This window comes from Ostrea edulis, chromosome 3 (genome assembly GCF_947568905.1).
Source record: "Ostrea edulis chromosome 3, xbOstEdul1.1, whole genome shotgun sequence".
NCBI lineage: Eukaryota > Metazoa > Mollusca > Bivalvia > Ostreida > Ostreidae > Ostrea > Ostrea edulis.
Genome location: NC_079166.1, coordinates 59,154,882 through 59,173,580, shown reverse-complemented (window position 1 = coordinate 59,173,580; position 18,699 = coordinate 59,154,882).

Here is an 18,699-nt window from a genome sequence, read left to right as displayed (position 1 = left end):
CCAAGTTTAAATACCGGTCGGGTCGGGCTTACGTCAGAAGGAATTATATTGAATAAGGCTTACATAATCTAGACTTCCTCAAAGTAAGATATCAAGAGTTAGTAAGTCACCAAACTCCACAGAACTTGAAAACTTAGTTTTACTAGAACTTAATGAATATCAAATGAATTACTCCTCCTAGGTACCTGATCCCACCTCTGGTGTGTCCAGTGGTTCGTGTTTGCCCAACTATCTATTTGGTATTGCTTATGAAATTTATGAGACTGACCACTGTTCGTTATCTTCGCCGTTCATTTAAAACAAACTGAATTTGATGTAAAGTGACATTTTAAAATAAGTACAAAGGGGAAAACATTGCAGCACAATCACATGCATACCACGAGGCCAAATAATGATACTGAAACTTACTGAAATAGCTGTCCAACTTAAAAGTCTTGCCCAGATACTTTTTATCAATTCTTTGAAGTTATCTATCTGCACATATGTGTACCAAGAAAAGTTAGATAACTTAATATTTACTAAGTGATATTAGAGGTTTATTCAAAGGCAACACTAATGAGTTCTGGAAAATACTATCACCAATCTCACAATCAAATCTATTTAAAAAACTAAAACAAACATTTCTGGTAAACCAAATTATGCATTTCAAAAATTGGCATTGTTATGAATTGGTATCAGACTTAATCAGTCTCTCACAGTTTGTTCATTTCTTACCAGTATATCCATATTAAAACGATCCAAAATAAAAACAAAATTACGGTTTACTTGATCAACCTGTTCACAGGGGATGTATACTCCTCCCAGGCACCTAATACCATCTCTGGTATATCCGGGTGTCCGTTTTTGCCCAACTCTATTTTGCATTTCTTATAGGAGTTATGAGATTTATCACTATTCGTTATCTTCACCTTTCACTTAGGACATAAGAATATATAGGGATTGATCTTTCACCAAACACTTAGAACAGAGAGTCACTGACTTCTTAATGGGAGAAGCGCTAGGAATGGGTGAAAATTTAAAATACTCTACCTAAAGCTTGTGACGTATTCACGTAAGTGAAAAATTTTCTAATGGAACGTAAGACATAAAACCATAAACGTCCCAAAGTTAGAACTTTTTCACGAGGGCTATGGCTTGGATTAGCACTCCTTCAACAAAGGAAGCCTTTTCCAATCAGGCTAAATTAGTCATTACCATTAGATCATACCGGTATAAACTTACTTTAATTAATTAGGATACATAGCATTTTATAAAATACAGGGGATGCTTACTCTTCCTGGGCACCTGCTCCCACCTCTGGTATGTTCAGGAGTCCGTGCTTGCCCGACTCGGTTTTTTTTTATTCCTTATAGGAGTTACTGTTCATTATCTTTACTTTTTCATGCAAACAAGAATTAGAATACGCGCTGTTTCAATGCTTGCAGATTCTCAATGTGAAATTGTTAACATGGTCTCTTGTATGAATTCAATCCTGGGTACGTCAAAGATTTTAAACTCTTTGGCATTAGTCCATCAACTGTCCTGCTTAATTGTATGGCATATCTACATTAAAACTAATTCAAGCACTCCTGTATTTTAAATTGTACTCAATCATTATTGTTCTTATATTATTGATTGATGACTATTCAAAAGCTATTTTCTAATCAATATACTCTTTGAAGATAATCACATAACCTTACTATCTAACTGCACAATTATTTTATGTGTTTAAATCACAGGATGCCAATGCCCATGTACAAAGACAAAACATCAGGTCTACATCGAGACCAAAGAAGAATTGGAATCAAAAATAGCAGCTACAACGAAAAGTTTAACAATGAAGAAATCCAACTTGTCCACTCAAACACGAAAGAAGATCTCGACAAAAGACTCGCGATCCTCCGCTACGTACCTAGGTATTGTCCTGGGATTAGGGGTCATTATGATAATCACACTTCTCATTGTCATTTCAGATATTCCACTAATAGTGGAACACATCCGAAATGGGCCACGTTGAGGAATTAAGGGAATTGGGACAAGTAAATAATATATCTAAAATATCATGATTTTCTTTCATCAATATGGCAATTTTCATGAATGGTTTTGCAGATAACATGTTTGATAATGTTTAATTTTGGATCATTCCTCATTATCTTGAGAACGACTGCTCATCTCATGTACTGATGCAGTTGATATGTTGTTGCTTTTCATATTGATCTTTAAGTCATCAAAGAATAGTTGATAACTTTTTACTTATTGTTAGCAGAAACAATATTGTACTCCCAATTTCCTGATGCACCTGTACAGACGTTAGAAGTAATAAGAAACACATACATGTTGGACACACCCTCAGAAACTTATAGACAGTACAAAACTTTCCATTTGGAATCTAAAAAGGTGGATTTTCTTGGCACACTGATTTTGACTATGAATAACTCCGTTTACCTGATCAAGATATGGGACTCACGGTGGGTGTGACCGGTCGACATGGGATTATTATTCCTCCCAGGCACATGATCCCACCTCTAGTGTGCCCAGGGGTTTGTGTTTGCCCAACTCTCTATTTTGTATAATTTATAGAGTTATGAGATTGTTCACTATTCATTATCGCCACGTTTCATGTAAATGGAAATTAGAAAAATCATTTTCTGATTTACCCATAGTTGGATTTTCAACTATCAAAATCCGGAAAATTCTCAATACGAAGTAAAGATATGAAAACCATCTGGGAGAGCGAACCCTGATACACTTTCAGCTCTCGAAGCAATTACACTATCCTCGGTAGTTTTTATTCACAACATAATTTTCAAGGCGCTGGAGTTCCCCCATTGTCAATATATACATAATCTTTTTGTTCAGGTCTTCCAACAGTCTATCGGAATTCCAATGGTCACATATCGTGTTCTATCATATGCTGATCTGCTTTTTTATTCTCATGAGGCAAAATTTATATCAGATGTTTTATTATCGGTTTTCGTTATCTTAAGTTTTTTTATAGGAATATCAGATGCTATTGTTTGTTATTCAATGAAGATTATTTTTCATGGAAAGTGTTTCTTAGAACAATTTCGATAAAATATGTACAATGACCTGTGAAAAATTGATGTATTCTATGCAAATGCCAATGGTGTTTTTACTGTAATAGAGGTAAGTTAAGTTGTGTATTTGAAATTAACAAAAGTGTTTAATATCCTGCAGACGGTATGGAAATAGCCTGGGGGATAGGGATATTATAAAAGGTGTGATCAGGTAAACGGAGTTATCTGTAGTCACAATCAGTGTGCCAAGAAAGGCCTAACAATCGGCATGGAAAATGTCAGCCAGCATTTGATTCAATGATAGGTTGTAATGGCAAACTAGATCGTTATAACGACCACATATTTTGCGAAATGTTTAATTTTAACGAGACTGTTGAAACTCCTACACAATCAACTTGTTTGTCAGTCGCCTGCCTCGATTAAAAAACTGATTATATACGGGACAAGTTCTTGTGTGTCGTATTAGTTGAGATACGGTGAAACTTCTCTAAACCGGCCGGCTCTTGGACTGGACAGAACGGCCGGTTTAGAGGGATGGCCGGTATACCGAGAATTTAGCAATTATAGACGTTTTATCTCAATATTCACAAAGTAGGTACTGTTCACTTTCATCTGGTGATCTATGATCAATTATCGGTGGAGATTAAATTAGTCCACTTGTACCTAAAAGTAATTATGAATTACAAGACATATTCTCGCTGAAATCATCTAATTTTAAACTGAAAATCTATAACAGGATACATAAAGAAAACACAGAGGCCTATTATTGGAATTCCTCTTACCTTTAAAAACTGTTTACATTCATCGTTTATGTCATTAAAAAATTTGTTTTGACGTTTTTACAAAGTACAGTAGTAAAAATGAAATTGTAATTTGAATATTTCTTTGGAATATTAAGTCTATGGAAACCAAGAAAATTAATCTATCTTTTAATAATCATCATTAACAGTTATGGGTTTGTTCTTTATTAACTACCATTATATCCATACGGTAATGTAGTGTAACAATATGGCATTCATTTGATATGTTCCCAACTGTTTTTTACATTTTGTACAGAATTTGGAAGGGTCTCTTGGATTAGCTAAGTGTCAATTAACACCCTTGACAGCACAGGTAAACAATAGAAAATAAAGAGGCCACTAATGTTTTTCACACCTCCGGTTGATAATTTTCCACCTGGCCAGTCAGTCAGGCAATTTGCACACCTGGACGATCTTGATCAACCTCTGGCCAAACTTTTCTTGTCTTCAAAAAGTGGCCGGTATGTTAAGGGTAAATTACACATGTTTGTTAACAAATGTACTTTAAAAAGTGGCCGATGTCCGGTTTTCAGAGGTGGCCGGTTTTGTAAGACTTTCTTTGTAAGGAAATGTTAAGATTTCTGCCGGGACTTTGAAAATCGGCCGATATTCAGGGAGAACCGGTTTTCTGAGGGGCCGGTTTGGAGAAGTTTCACTGTATATACTGCTGATCAAGATATAGGGCTCATGGTGGGTGTGATCGGTCAACAGGGGATGCTTACTCCTCCTAGACACCTGATACCACCTCTGGTGTATCCAGGGGTCCGTGTGTGCCCAACTCTCTATTTTGTATTGCTTATAGCAGTATGAGATTGATCACTGTTATATTTTCCTTTTATTGTTGAGCTTGGGATTCAAAAATCAATTGAGATATTAGGGGTTTAAATAATGCCTTTTTCTTCAAAAACATGTACAAAAAGGTTAAATGAACCTATACATTTATGTTAATGGACTAAAATTAAATACATACTTCATTCAATGAATTTAATAATAGACTATAATGAAATATTGCTACAGACATATGTGAAGTATTATATCCATTTCATTTAATCTTGAACTTCAAAATATTGTCCTCCAATAAAATATCCTTCGAAGTTGCATACTTTTTCAAATATTACCCGCTATGGTTGCGGATATTTAACGAATAACAAGTAGTTTACATTATACCAAGTTTATAAATGTGTATAACTGCGTTTCATGTCATTATTTGATATATGAAAAATTGATAAAAAATAACAATGAACAAGTTTTGCTTTTTGTAATACTGTTAACAAATGTATTCTCACAACATTTCATAATCCTTTAATGTCAACGTCGAACAACGTCAGTTTCAGCGCACTCGAAAGACATTGGTATTCGAACTTGAATTAACGAAGTTAACGCGTGTGACCACCATTTGCATTCATGCATGCTTGACAACGGCGCCTTATTCATGCCACTAAAGTGTTTGAAATGCTTGAGGGATGCTGTTCCAGATGTTGGTTAAAGCCTGACCTAAATCAGTCAACGTCACTGGTTGATTTGGTAAACGGCGTAGACGTCGTTCTATTTCATCCCAGACGTGCTCGATCGGCGATAAATCGGGGAGAACAGCTGGCCAATGCAAGATATCGACATTCTGTTGAACAAAAAAGTTCCTGACTACATGTACACGCGCAACATATGATCTTGCGTTGTCTTGTTTCAGAGTGATGTGATTTTGCTGTCTCTGTATGAAGGGTATCACGTGGCGCTGAATAATTTCGTCTCGATAGCGTGCGCCAGTAAGATTTCCATTGACAATTTGTAGAGGGGTCCTTCCACGTGCTGTTATTCCACCCCACACCGTAACGCTACCTCCGCCGAATTGTCGACGTTGCACAACACAAGTGTCCTGGTACCGCTCTCCAACGCGACGGTATACTCTACAACGGCTGTCACTGATATCCAAATAAAACCTCGATTCAACAGTGAACAGAATATTTGCCCAGTCCTGTATTCTGAATCACATATGTCGTCTGCACCATGTTAGTCTAGCGATACGATGACGTTGAAGCAATATTGGGTGCACCGCTGGACGTCTTGGTCTGATGTTGTACTCGCGCAGACGATTACGCAAAGTTCTTGGACTGATTGGTGGAAGTTCAGCAATGCTATGAGCAGTCAAACGTACTGTCTGGAAACGATTTCTCAGGTGCACAAGTCCAATGTGGTTCTCCTGTCGACGCGACGTCACACGAGGACGCCTAGAACGTGGTCGATCCAGAGTGTTACCAGATTGTTGGAAACGTCTCCATAATGACTGGATGGTGTTCCGATGAGCTTCAAAGTGTCTTGCTACGATATTTTGTGCCATTCCAATTTGAAGCATCCAACGTTGTTTTTTGAGGAGTCGTGGCATGACAGAAGGATAAATTTTGTCAAAACTAAAGAGTTTTTCTTAACGAATAGTGTCCAAACAAACCTTTTACACTTCTTACTCCAAACAGCATTGGCCAGTAAAACTCGTGCGTACGAACACTTCAATAAACAACATGTGTTCACTAACCATGAAAAAGTCCATGCATCTGAGTCGGGTACTATCCGATATTGTTGAAAAACATCACCTTTATTGATTGTTTAGATTTTATAGATATAAACAATAAATATAGAAAAACCATACTAAATCTTATAACGCATAGTTTCTTTTTTCTGCTAGTATATATCAGATGATAGGCATGCGATTGAGCGTTGTTTTTATTAACGAGACACAAATCTAGGCTAACTTAAGTTACATGTATCAAACTTTTAGAGGGGGTTTAAGAGTCATTGGATTTTGAAAAATTCTTACACTTTACAAACTCTTTTCGAAAAAATAAAATCAGCAGATGCATATATGTGTATTAAACTGAAAAGTTTATGTCTATTTCACATTGAAGGAATACAGAGAGTTCCGCTACAGCTAGTTCAATTTCCACAGAGGCGTTGTCCATAGGCTTTCAGTACTTCAAAGAAATACGTTTTGACGTGAAACTTCAAGTATATAAATGTTCAGTTACGTATTAAATTCTTCCTTTCAAACTTCATGCAATTGACTTGATTATTAAATAATTCTGTATCTTCCCCATATAATGCAGAATATGAAGTCTCGTTTTTTACTTCTCAATTGATATCTAGCTACTTATTGCCATCCATCCATTCGTTGAATATAAAAAGAAGTACAACAACCTTTGGCTAGAATTCGTAAATAACATCAACGCCTTCGATAAGTGTTATGGAATGATTTCCTATTAACTTTTTTATGCTTTATTTTTCTTTGTGGGGTGTGTGGGGAAAATTTAATGGGCGTCTATAAACAATCCTTTATCTATTACAATGCATGACTACGCAGCGTATTTGCAATAAATATTAATGCCCATTTGAGTGGATGTCGACATCAAAACATGGATGTTTGTAATGTGTTGTCAAATGCATGGTCATGATATACACGAATAAACAACATTGTTCAAAGGAGGACAATGAATAAGCAATAGATACAAACGCTGATGCTAGAACACTTTAGAAGGAAAAACATCATAAACTGCCTCACGTGAATTTCAGTACAAGTACAATATACTTAACCAATACTGTAGGACAAAGCTATACTTGAGGAACACTTGCCTTTTTCGCACATAATACATATTTCAAGTGAAAAGAATGAATTGTCTTTATATGAAAATGTCGAAGTTTTATTTTTAATAAATATTTTTCACATTCAATGATTTTTTTTTATTACAATTAAACAAAATATTTTACAAAATATAATAGAAAATGAGCAGTGAACTCGCTAGTCTATACACATGTACGGGAAATGTGTTTACGTTGACAACGAACATGTCAAACCGGGGATTTCAAAAACAAAAGCCAAAAAACCGTCAACTCCCCTATGGCTGAGATACAGGTCAGAATGGCTGTACGTAAAGGTCGAAATGTCTGTACGTAAACAAGTCATCCCAGATATTCCTGACTATGAAGAAATATCCCACTTCATATTCGATAAGATCGTCATAGAGGACTAGACAAGGCCGTTAAGCAATTTGAATTTAGTGATATATCTCACATTATTACGGCCCGGTTATCAATTTCATTAATTAATAAATTTAGAATTATTTAGTTTAACATATCGATAAAATTTCATGGCATAAATGATAGGTGAAGATAACGAACAGTGATCAATCTCATAACTCCTACAAGCAATGCAAAATAAATAGTTGGACAAACACGGACCCCTGGACACACCTGATGTGGGATCAGGTGCCTAGGAGGATTAATCATCCCCTGTCGACCGATCACATCCGCCGTGAGCCTAATATCCTGAGATTGATCACTGTTCTTTATTCTACCTTTCATATCAATAATTAGTTTGATCTTGAATATCTTATTGTTTTGCCAAGTACTATTCTTCTATGAACACAATTCAGTCTAAGATTGTATTGCTTATAGGAGTTATGAGATTGATCACTGTTCGTTATAGTATTTCTTTTTAGTAACAGCTCATTTGCATAACAATGGCAACACATAACAAATTTCTGAGGAATATTAACATTGCTTACTTCTCCTAGGCACCTGATCCCACCTCTGGTGCGTCCAGGGGTTCGTGTTTGCCCAACTATCTATTTTGCATTGCTTATAGAAGTTATGAGATTGATCACTGTTCGTTATCTTCACCTTTCATGCACAATTTGGTTGACTCTGAAATGATTTATTACAATGCAATTATTTTGAAATTCTGTTTTTGCTATAAAAATGTGTTATCAACAACAAAATCAATGCGATAGAAATTAATTTTGGTGATTAGATTATTTTTATGAGGTCCCAAGATAAACCTACACCAATAACTTACATTTCATTCCCTTTTTGAGAAAATGATTTCCCTCAAGAGCAGGTAAAAAAGTGACCGGGCAACAGGGGATGCTTACTCCTCCTAGGCACCTGATCCCACCTCTGGTTTGTCCAGGGGTCCGCGGCTGAGTTAAGGCTTTCCTCATAAATACCAGTGCTGTAAAAATGTACTTTGCCGCACTGGCACACTACATGACGTCACAATGAAAAATACGTCATGACGAAGGTCATGACGTACATATCTACATTCCTTTTGCGGTTGGAAATGTCAAAATATTTTTTCGTTATTTACCACTGCTGTCAAACAATAAACCGCAATCATGTAAAAGTTTCTGTCAAATGGGTTATATTAATTCTCTTTGATATTGAAATATTTTCAATTTCTTCTTTATATAACATACATGCTAAAGTAATATCCATATTATATTGTGATCTTAATATCGCCCCTAATCTGCACGTATATAGTGACTTTCACAATGAACTCATTTGCATAAACAGGGTTTCCGTACATAAAAATTTCATCATTGGCAGGACACCCCGAGGTTTTTGAGTGAAAGATGTTTGATTTATGTGACATGTGAACTTCAGTGCAAAAGGAAAGTTAGGGGAGGACGTTGTGGCTTCAACAGAAAACATGTTTTTCAGGCTAGATTCAACTTCGTATATGCAAAAATCACCGCATCTTGCATATTCAATGCAAAAATTAGACATGTCACAAGTTACGATAAACTTGCTCTCAGCACTTTTCAAATTAAGAAATTAATATGTTTTGAAGTTATATTAACTTCAACTTGCATTGATATCTGGATATCGTACCAATGGAACGATTTATACATACACGGTGCGATTTTATCTTGATATTTGATCACGTGATATACAGCTGATGTAGAGACTGTCGGTCTGGTGAAAAATGTATGGGAGGTCAACATGCACTTAATTATATATGCATATATTTTTTTGTATATAAGGGTCGTGTGTACAGAATTTGTAAAAAATTGATATGTGTATAATGCTTTTTTCCTCTGACATATTTCTATGGCCCAACTTAACACAACTGCGTCCATGTTTGCCCAACTCTCTATTTTGTATTGCTTAAATAAGTTGTGAGATTGATCACTGTACGTTATCTTTACCTCTCATGAAAATAAAAAAAACCAATTTTTAAGACTAATTCTAGTTCCAAGATATTTGAAAGAGTTGAGCTTAGCAAACAATATGTACATGGCGAAAATTAGACTAGAAACATTATATATAACTACAATTTAAATTGTGTTTTAATGATTAAGGAAGACTTTCAAAATAACGTTTCCTTTGTTTATTATTTTGCTTAAAAATTTATTTTGTAAAACCTCATTCAGTTTTCACATTAAAATGTAATTGATGTTTTGATTTTGTAAAGCGTTTTTTGAAAATTGTACAACAAATGTATTATTGAGGGTGTGGGCATTGTTATCGCTCTTCAATATTGTTTGGTGAAAACGACGGTAATACAAACGATGCAAGGAGGTAACCTCAATAGTTCATGTTACTCAAACTTCTGGGAGTTGCTGTGGAACATCGCTGCACTACACAAGTGAAAATGGATTGCTGAAGATATAAGAGTGCGCTAAAGAAACCACATCCTATCTAAGACAGTCAAACAGGTCAGAACATCTCGGCGACACGGTATTTCCTGTTTACAGTACCAATGTGGAATATTTACGATAGACAGTTAGACACTAGCCCCTCTTGTTTAAACTATTTGTCCAAAGCGTCGCGATGAGTTTAGTATTTGCTGGAGAGTCAACAAAATAAGAAACCAATGTGAAGGTCATACCAAAACGAGTATGGCGAAAGCGAGCAGAGGTGCATATCCATCCTCATGCTTAGAATACTGACTGCATAAAAGACAATTCATTACAGTGAGAACTGGTAAGTGATAAAACAGCTATACAGAAAATAATATCATAAAGGTTGCATTTTGAATGTAGTACGAATTGATTGGCTGCATGTATATAAACAAATGCAATATGCATTCATGATATTTACGTTGTACGTCCCTGGTAAATGACTATAGTATTCATATGTTAAAGCCCATATATTCTTCGAAAATAGAAAGGGTGGGGTTGTGTTACAAGCGTTAGCAGCGGGGCTTACACTGAACCAAAATACTGTCACAATTTGGCGTGTCAACTCTTGGATATTGAAATTTTTGTTAAGCTATTCTTACATCACAGAACATAGATTTATTTTGCTTACATCATCTTTTACTTTTATCACAACATTTTGGGTATTATATTTTACCACTGAACGTCAGTCAATATGTTCAATCCTATTTCCATGATTACAATGGTTTATATTCTATTGTTTTTACCACTAAGTTTACTCATTTGTATTTCATATTCAAAATTATGATAACTAAGTACAATGCTAAATAAGAAACAAAATCCTTACAGTTCACTGAAAGGTCACAACAGAGATACAAGGCAATGTAATTGATATTGTACTATTTTATAGTATTACATGTACATGTAATGTATATTGGAAATCATGTACTCAATCAATCAATCAACAAAGTAATATTTCGGATGACTGATCACTAGATATGAATATTTCCGTTTTCAATTTTTTGCTGACTAAGCAATTGTCTATAATATCGAATAGTCTAGTCTTTAATTTATCGTGAAGAATGGTCGTATAAAGTATTGGAAAGTCATACGTTTTGATGTTTTTGATTTGAGATAAGGTTTGGGATTTCAAGTTTACTAAAAGTTCTTTAAAAAAAATTTTAATCCACATTTGATTTACACTACATCTGGTGTATGTAGTGGTACAGTACGTTTGAAGTTTCTCCTTTATAGCTGTTAATATTTTCTTGAGGAGGAAATATAGTGTCTAGGTAAAAAATTTACTCGTGCCAGCTATGTATCTTTCTTTATAATGGTTTTTATGAAGATTCGGAATCCAGTATAGGTACGGTAACTCACATATACCCATTTCATTCACTGAGATAATAAATGAGTCTAAAACTGAAGCATAGTTTTGAAGAATTTCATATTTTGAAAGGGCAGTTGAAATATTAGTTTATATTTCCAAATTTGGAATGAATGCCAAGTTCGATTAAAATACAGTTTTAATAATAGGCCTTACAAACACCACTGGCCGAAAAAAATTTAAAATGAAACTATTTTGAAAAAAAAAATTGTTTTAAAAATAAATACATCTTTATGATGTGTATCTAGCCTGCAGTATCGACATTACTTTCCTCGGTACTTATCAGTAAATATTAAAACCCACAGGACAAAACACAGTAAATATCAGCAATTTTCAGCACCAACAGTAAGCACATCAGTGATTATCAGAACTTATTAGCACCACTGTGCTAGCACGATGGCAGTAGTTGACAGGTTGGGAACACTTCCCCTATAGAGAGATATTCTCGCTAAAACGCGATTATCACTCTCTAGCGATAATAAATATATCGCGTACAACAGAGAAAAACACCCGCGGAGTACATCTTTTCGTGATTCACGTGAAAAGAAGAAAAAGTGCTAAAATGTTTGATACTTCTGCAAATATATGAATCAAAATAAAAACACTCATAATGTGTATTGGATTTCAGACTGCTTCCCTCTTACGCAGCAACTTTGATATGCAATTTCATTACTATGTTGTCAGTTTCATAGAAACAATTCGCATCATGTTGAGTGCGTGTCGCACTTATTCAGCGTTGCATGAGATTTGCCATTATTTTCAATAAAGACGCCAAAACTCCTGTTTATGGTAATGTTTATTTCTCGGTAGAGAGGGATAATCGCGTTTTAGCGAGAATATCTCGCTATAGGGGAAGTGTTCCCAACCTGGTTAACAGCATACATCAGCAAAAAATGAAACTCGGTGTATTTTCCGTCCAGTAGTGACACAAAAGTAATGTCGTTGCAAGTTTTGTCATCTGGAACCAAAACATATTCCTTATGTAACATATCTAATTCTTTTATCTCTTCTGGGTTACTAAACAAGAACTAAACATGGTACGTACTTTTGTTTCTTTGGCACAACATTCGACATTATTCATGATAGAGTTGAAGTTCTGTTGACAATCAAAAGACCAAGGTTCTCTGAACTTAGGACACTCTAAAATATGTGATTCATGGCCTTTATTTCCAATTGTATCTACATCACCAGTAATATCAGGTCCAGCTGGAGTATTATCGACGGAAGAACCTGTAGATTAAGTATGGAATGTTTTATGTCTAGACACTGCAAAGTGTTTTTATAGTTACAACTTTTGGATGCATTCCTAAAAATTAATTTGCAGGAAGAACAGGGGTGTCGACTTGAACACAAAATAAGTTGAAATACAAGACTGAACTGCTATATCAGGATGAATATTGTTGATGTTGACGGAATATATTCCTTTGCTAGTAAATCTGAATTTAATAAACCGGCGGCATGATTCGGAAGACTATCATTCATAACCCCCGGTGGTTTAAAGATCTTTTGGTGGACAACATCCATAATCATAGAATTCAGTCTATATTCTGGTATGTTGTGGCTGATGTGGATGAAGTAAGAACTGGACAAACACAGAGGCCGAAACATCAGTGTTAGATGACGTGTCTAGAATATGTGGTCATTCTTGTTAACCGGTCACCCACACTGTAAACTCACAACCTTAATGACTATATCTTCTTTATTTAGAAAATTTCTAACTGACTGCTCAATAATCTAAGATGATTGCGATAGAAATTTTATGAACATATGATCCAAAGTCTTATATTGGTCTTGAACTCTTTGAAACACCATATGTTTGATGCAAAGAACAAATAAAATATACAGATATAAGGTATATGTCTGAGAATTGTTAGAAAGTCACTCTAAAAGTGGTGAGAAATTTCAAACGTTGGACAGATACTTTGTGATTAATCGTGAATTAGGCAGAAATTTGATTGAGTTGAAATTAAATTCAAATTTCCAACGCTAGGTTTAACCAAAACTGGTAAATAATTTAAACATTGCATAGACATTTAATATTCATCTTCTTAATTCCAAATTGCTTTAGTTCATCGTCATGCTGTAATCTTTCGAATTTCAGAACAACGATCAAAAACACGTTTAAAAATTGATCTAACAGAAAACCTAATTGTTGTTCATTCCGATTGAACTCAAACTGCAGGTGGATATTACCATGTTCAGGTCTTACTTCGTTTGGGGTATGTGCTTGCAATATGAATACATGTATCAATATAATTTTATGTAGTTTCACATTTTACGCTAAATACAGAAATATCGGATTTCCAATGCTCTTGTTGAAGGTTAATTCCATGCATACCTTTACATTTATCCTACTGTTTTCACATAATCTGTCTAGAAATGTTTTTAAATATTCAATATATACCTATGTTAGTCCTCCGATATCGTTCAATTTCTGTTTGATAATTGCACATTCTGCTTGCAATTAGTAACCTTTTCCTTCGATATGTAATACATTTACTGTCATCATTGGAAATGATGTTTTTTTCTGTAAACATTTCAACCCTAGTCATTCATTTTTCTTATCTTGATTTGATTAACTCTTCATTTTTTTCAACCAAAGAGTTGTGCATTTGGAGCGTCTCAATGTCAACCATTTGCAATGACGCCAATACATCGCTTTCCTTTACTAACCCATTCGTCAGTGTATGGAAACATATGAAGGCACAGGAACCTGGACCGTTTTACATCTGTCATAATTTAGGTTCTTATCCTGCAAAAGTTGAAGTGCAGGTTAAAGTTCAAACCCAGAACAATGGAGAACAGATATTCTTAGGTGTCGGTTCAGCACAGAGGGACGATGACATGGATATACCGTATGGCGGTATTGTGTACCTGTATAACACGACACATGTGATTCTGTTTGTTCCGAAAGATACACAGAAAATTTTGCACACGGATAAAGGAACTCTTGCATATACTGGTAAGGATGTGCTCTATATCATGTAATCTAAATATCCCATATATGTTCAAAAAGTGTACGTCTATACAATAAAACTCAATAAATCCATGTAATGAATTTTGCGATGAAATTACAAATATATGAAATTCAACGAAATAGGGATAAATATATCAGTGTAAAGTTGGTTTATGTCCCTATAGAAAACCTTGAAAAGATCGAAGACATCCGTTCATTTCCTTAAAAAAAATTCATTGGATATAGTTCAAAATGACAAGTTCGTTAGTGTTGCTATTTTAGTATCAACATTTGCAAGAGGGATATTTGTTCAAATGACTACAATGCGCGCGCTGTATGAATCAGTAAATCACCAAGCTGTTTGGTACATGTATCGATAAATGTCATAACAGATCACTCTGCAAACCACAACAAAATCTTAACGTACACTTGCAATATTCAAATGTGCCAAATAGGAGAAAGTATATGCATCAACTGTTTCAAATCGTCTACGAATGCATGGCCATACATTCTGCCATCGAAAATATCCCCGTTTAATTTTCAAGCAAACTAGGGAAATGATTGTATGGTTTCAAAATGTCCGTTACCGAAATATTGGTTACTGCATGTTCGAAAACTCTTTGAATTTAATCTTTGGTCGAGCCACAGCCTTTAGATAAGTTGAGAGGATTGTATGTCATCCATATCTGATATTGGAAAAGCCTGATAATCTTTAGCTAACAATGTACTCCAGGTAACGAACATGGTCTGAAATAGCTTACTCTGGAGCGAGGACAAATTTGAATTTCTAAGCAGGTTTTGCTTATTCTTTTACTGATATTTGTTTTAAACATTTGAAGGGTTTCAGTGAAATACAGAGGTTTCAATTGAAAGTTTATATTTAACACTTTATGCATCTCGTAGATACATTTCCCATCTGTAAAGAAATGTATTGTATTACGAGATCATTTTCATTAGATTTCTGACGATGTGTCGATGTTTTGGTGGGTTTTTTTTATTAATTCAAAATATGGTGTATATTTGATATCCTACATATCGAAATAAAATTTAATATATACGCATTAAAGTTATTTCAATGATATTTTGTATTAAAATACATCAACTTTAAATACATTTATCAATATCAATAAAAATTGAAATAGTGAATCGTGTCAATCACGGTATTGATGATCTAAACGTTAGTTTTATATGAAAGATCTTCTAGATATGTTAAAAATCTTTAAATGAAAATAGATAATAATATAATAATAAAAGTACACTTATATAGCGCCTTATCTAAAAATACTCTAAAGCGCTGTACAACATACTAAAATTTACAATTGATAATTGAAAGAAAAACCATAGAATACACAACGAATAATCCTTACACATATAAGCATGAATGCAACATTATGTCATAATGGATACATGTAAAAAGTACAAATCAAGACAATTTAAAGTATAAAATATGATGCAAGCATACAACGTCCTAAATATATGAAAAACAAACAAGTAAAACCACTAAAAGGAATCTAAAACACAAATAGATGAATTCGGAAATGTTCGTTGCAATATGAACAGTATTGTAAAAGATATACCTTAACCATTCATCAATGTATTTTATTTGTTTACGTCGTGGGGTTTGTTTTTTGGCGTTGTATAAATGAAAGAAAAGATAAATATAATGGCCAGTTATCAATCTTATCACTCCTACAAGGAATACAAAACTAGGAATAGGACAAACACAGGCCCCTGAATATACCAGAGGTGGGATCAGGTGCCTAGAGGGGGTATGTCTCCATTGTCCACTAATCACATCCGCCTCAAGCCCTATATGTCGATCAGTTAAACGGGGCAATCAGCAGTCAAAACCAAAGCGGCCCAACAATTGGTATGACACAAGTCAAACATCATTTGACCCCATGGCAGGCTATAATGGCAAACTTTGAGCAAACTCTAGCTTTAGTGTCATGTAATATGGTTAGTAAGAGTATAGTCATATTTGTCGACTTTTGATTCTCTGTACATATACTTGGGGTGTTTATTCCAATTATCATTAGAATTTACATAATCTGAAGTATCGGTAACAGTCCTATTCTGGGGTGAAGCTAATTCATGTAACTCATTTACAAAATAAGTATATGAAGCAGAGTTCCTATATATGCCTCCTGGGACCATTACTAAGTCACAGATGGATTGATGAAAGATATTTCATAGCCCTTTAACCACAGAAAAATAATCAATATTTCAATTAAGCTCACAGAAATACACTGTCTTTGATGTTAAAGAAAATTGAAAACAATAAACCTCAAATATTAATCTTCCCCAAAAAAGTCCACAAGTCGTGACAACTTTTTTATTTCTCTTACCATTTCCAGTTTTATGTCCACCAAATTACTGCAATTCGGTGATAGTTCATCAATATACTTTAAACATACAAGCGGACATGACCAATCAACGAGATATAAAACATTAAATCAAATGCGAGGGAAATAAAAAGAACATAATTTCCACTAACTACCGCACACTTCTAAGATGATGAATTATCATTAATTACAGCTAACCTAGACGATGATGATTGTTGTAATGCATAAGCGTGTTAAGGTACGAGCACTCAAAGTTGTTATATGAGATTGGATAAAAGCGAGACTTCCCATATAAAAAGATGCAATATATCGATTTCTTTCGTTCTAAACTCTTACAGGTTAATGGATATAAGATCAAAAAGAATCCACGATTCCATAAAACACAAGTGTTGACTATATCTACCGACTAATTTTCTAAATCAACGACAACTGCACCCTCGGGAACTAGTGCATAAAAATCCCAAGGAAAATGATTAGGGGAGTTATAAGATTGATCACTATTCGTAATCTTCATCTTTTCATTTGAGGATGTACCGGTAAGACGTTTCAGAAACAACGATAGTGTCAGTCTCGTATAAGTCAGATTATTGTTATTTACTTCCCCTTACAGTGTTTTGTAACTGTTTTCTTTCTTCTGTTTTTATAAGCATCATTTCTAGTGTATTGTTTGTTTCCTTTTTTTTCTTGTACGGTATGTTTTGTCTGCGATTGTACTTTCAATACTACACAAAAGATGCTTGTATTACACATTTTATCCATCATCATTTGCTATTCATAGATGCATGGAACGGATGTCTTTTTGAAACCCTGAAATTTGCATGTATAAATAAAGTTGAGAGTTTTGATTAGTTGGCAAGGTAACGGCTTAGACGAAAATTACATATCTGCATTCGGAAGTGTATCAATGAAATTGTATTGGTTTTCTCTCGACTGACATTTCATTACATCTAATCTTCCTGAATTTTCTAAACGGATAGTCTGCAATTGAGCGTAAAACTACACATTCATATTTCAATTTCCCTCCCAAGCTAAAATTATACCAACACGTGCAATTACTTACATTGATTTACAACACATATTTGACTATATTTGTGTAGTATTAAAGAAAAGTAGTGAAAATTTAAAATCACGTTTCAATATTGCAAACTTGTAATACCCTGTCCAATAGGACAAAATGCTTTTGCTAACATTTACCTTTAAAAGTACACATTTGATATCTCAGTCAAAGGGTTGGATGCATGTGAGCTGCCGTACCTATACTGGGTTCCTAAACTTCATACAAACCCTTACAAACAAAGATATATTGTTGGATCCAGTAAGTATTAAGCTATGTATATAGAAGTGTTGATGGGTATGAGTTTTCTTAGATTGAGTAAATACATTTGGATGTTCTGTAGGTTATCCAGCCTTCAAAGGAGCATTCATTGGAAATTTTACTAAAGTTGAAGTTCGCATAAAGGCTTGGAATCTACAGGAACTCAGCACTGTAAATTTTGAGACAAATATTTCATTTTCTACATCAAAGGGTGAGTTTTAGAAGTCAAGCCGATAACCATTCTAACACTTTATTTTATTTCTTCTGTTGTACAATGTATGATTTCAATCATTACGACAAGATGTTTTTGAATAGGATATTTAGCTGTTCCTCATGACATTGGAAGACCCCCGGCCTATGTGACTGTTCAAGTAGAGTTTAATAAAGCCGGACTTTGGTATATATCAGAAGCCGAAGGTAAATCACTACAACGTCCTACTGTTCAGGCCCATAT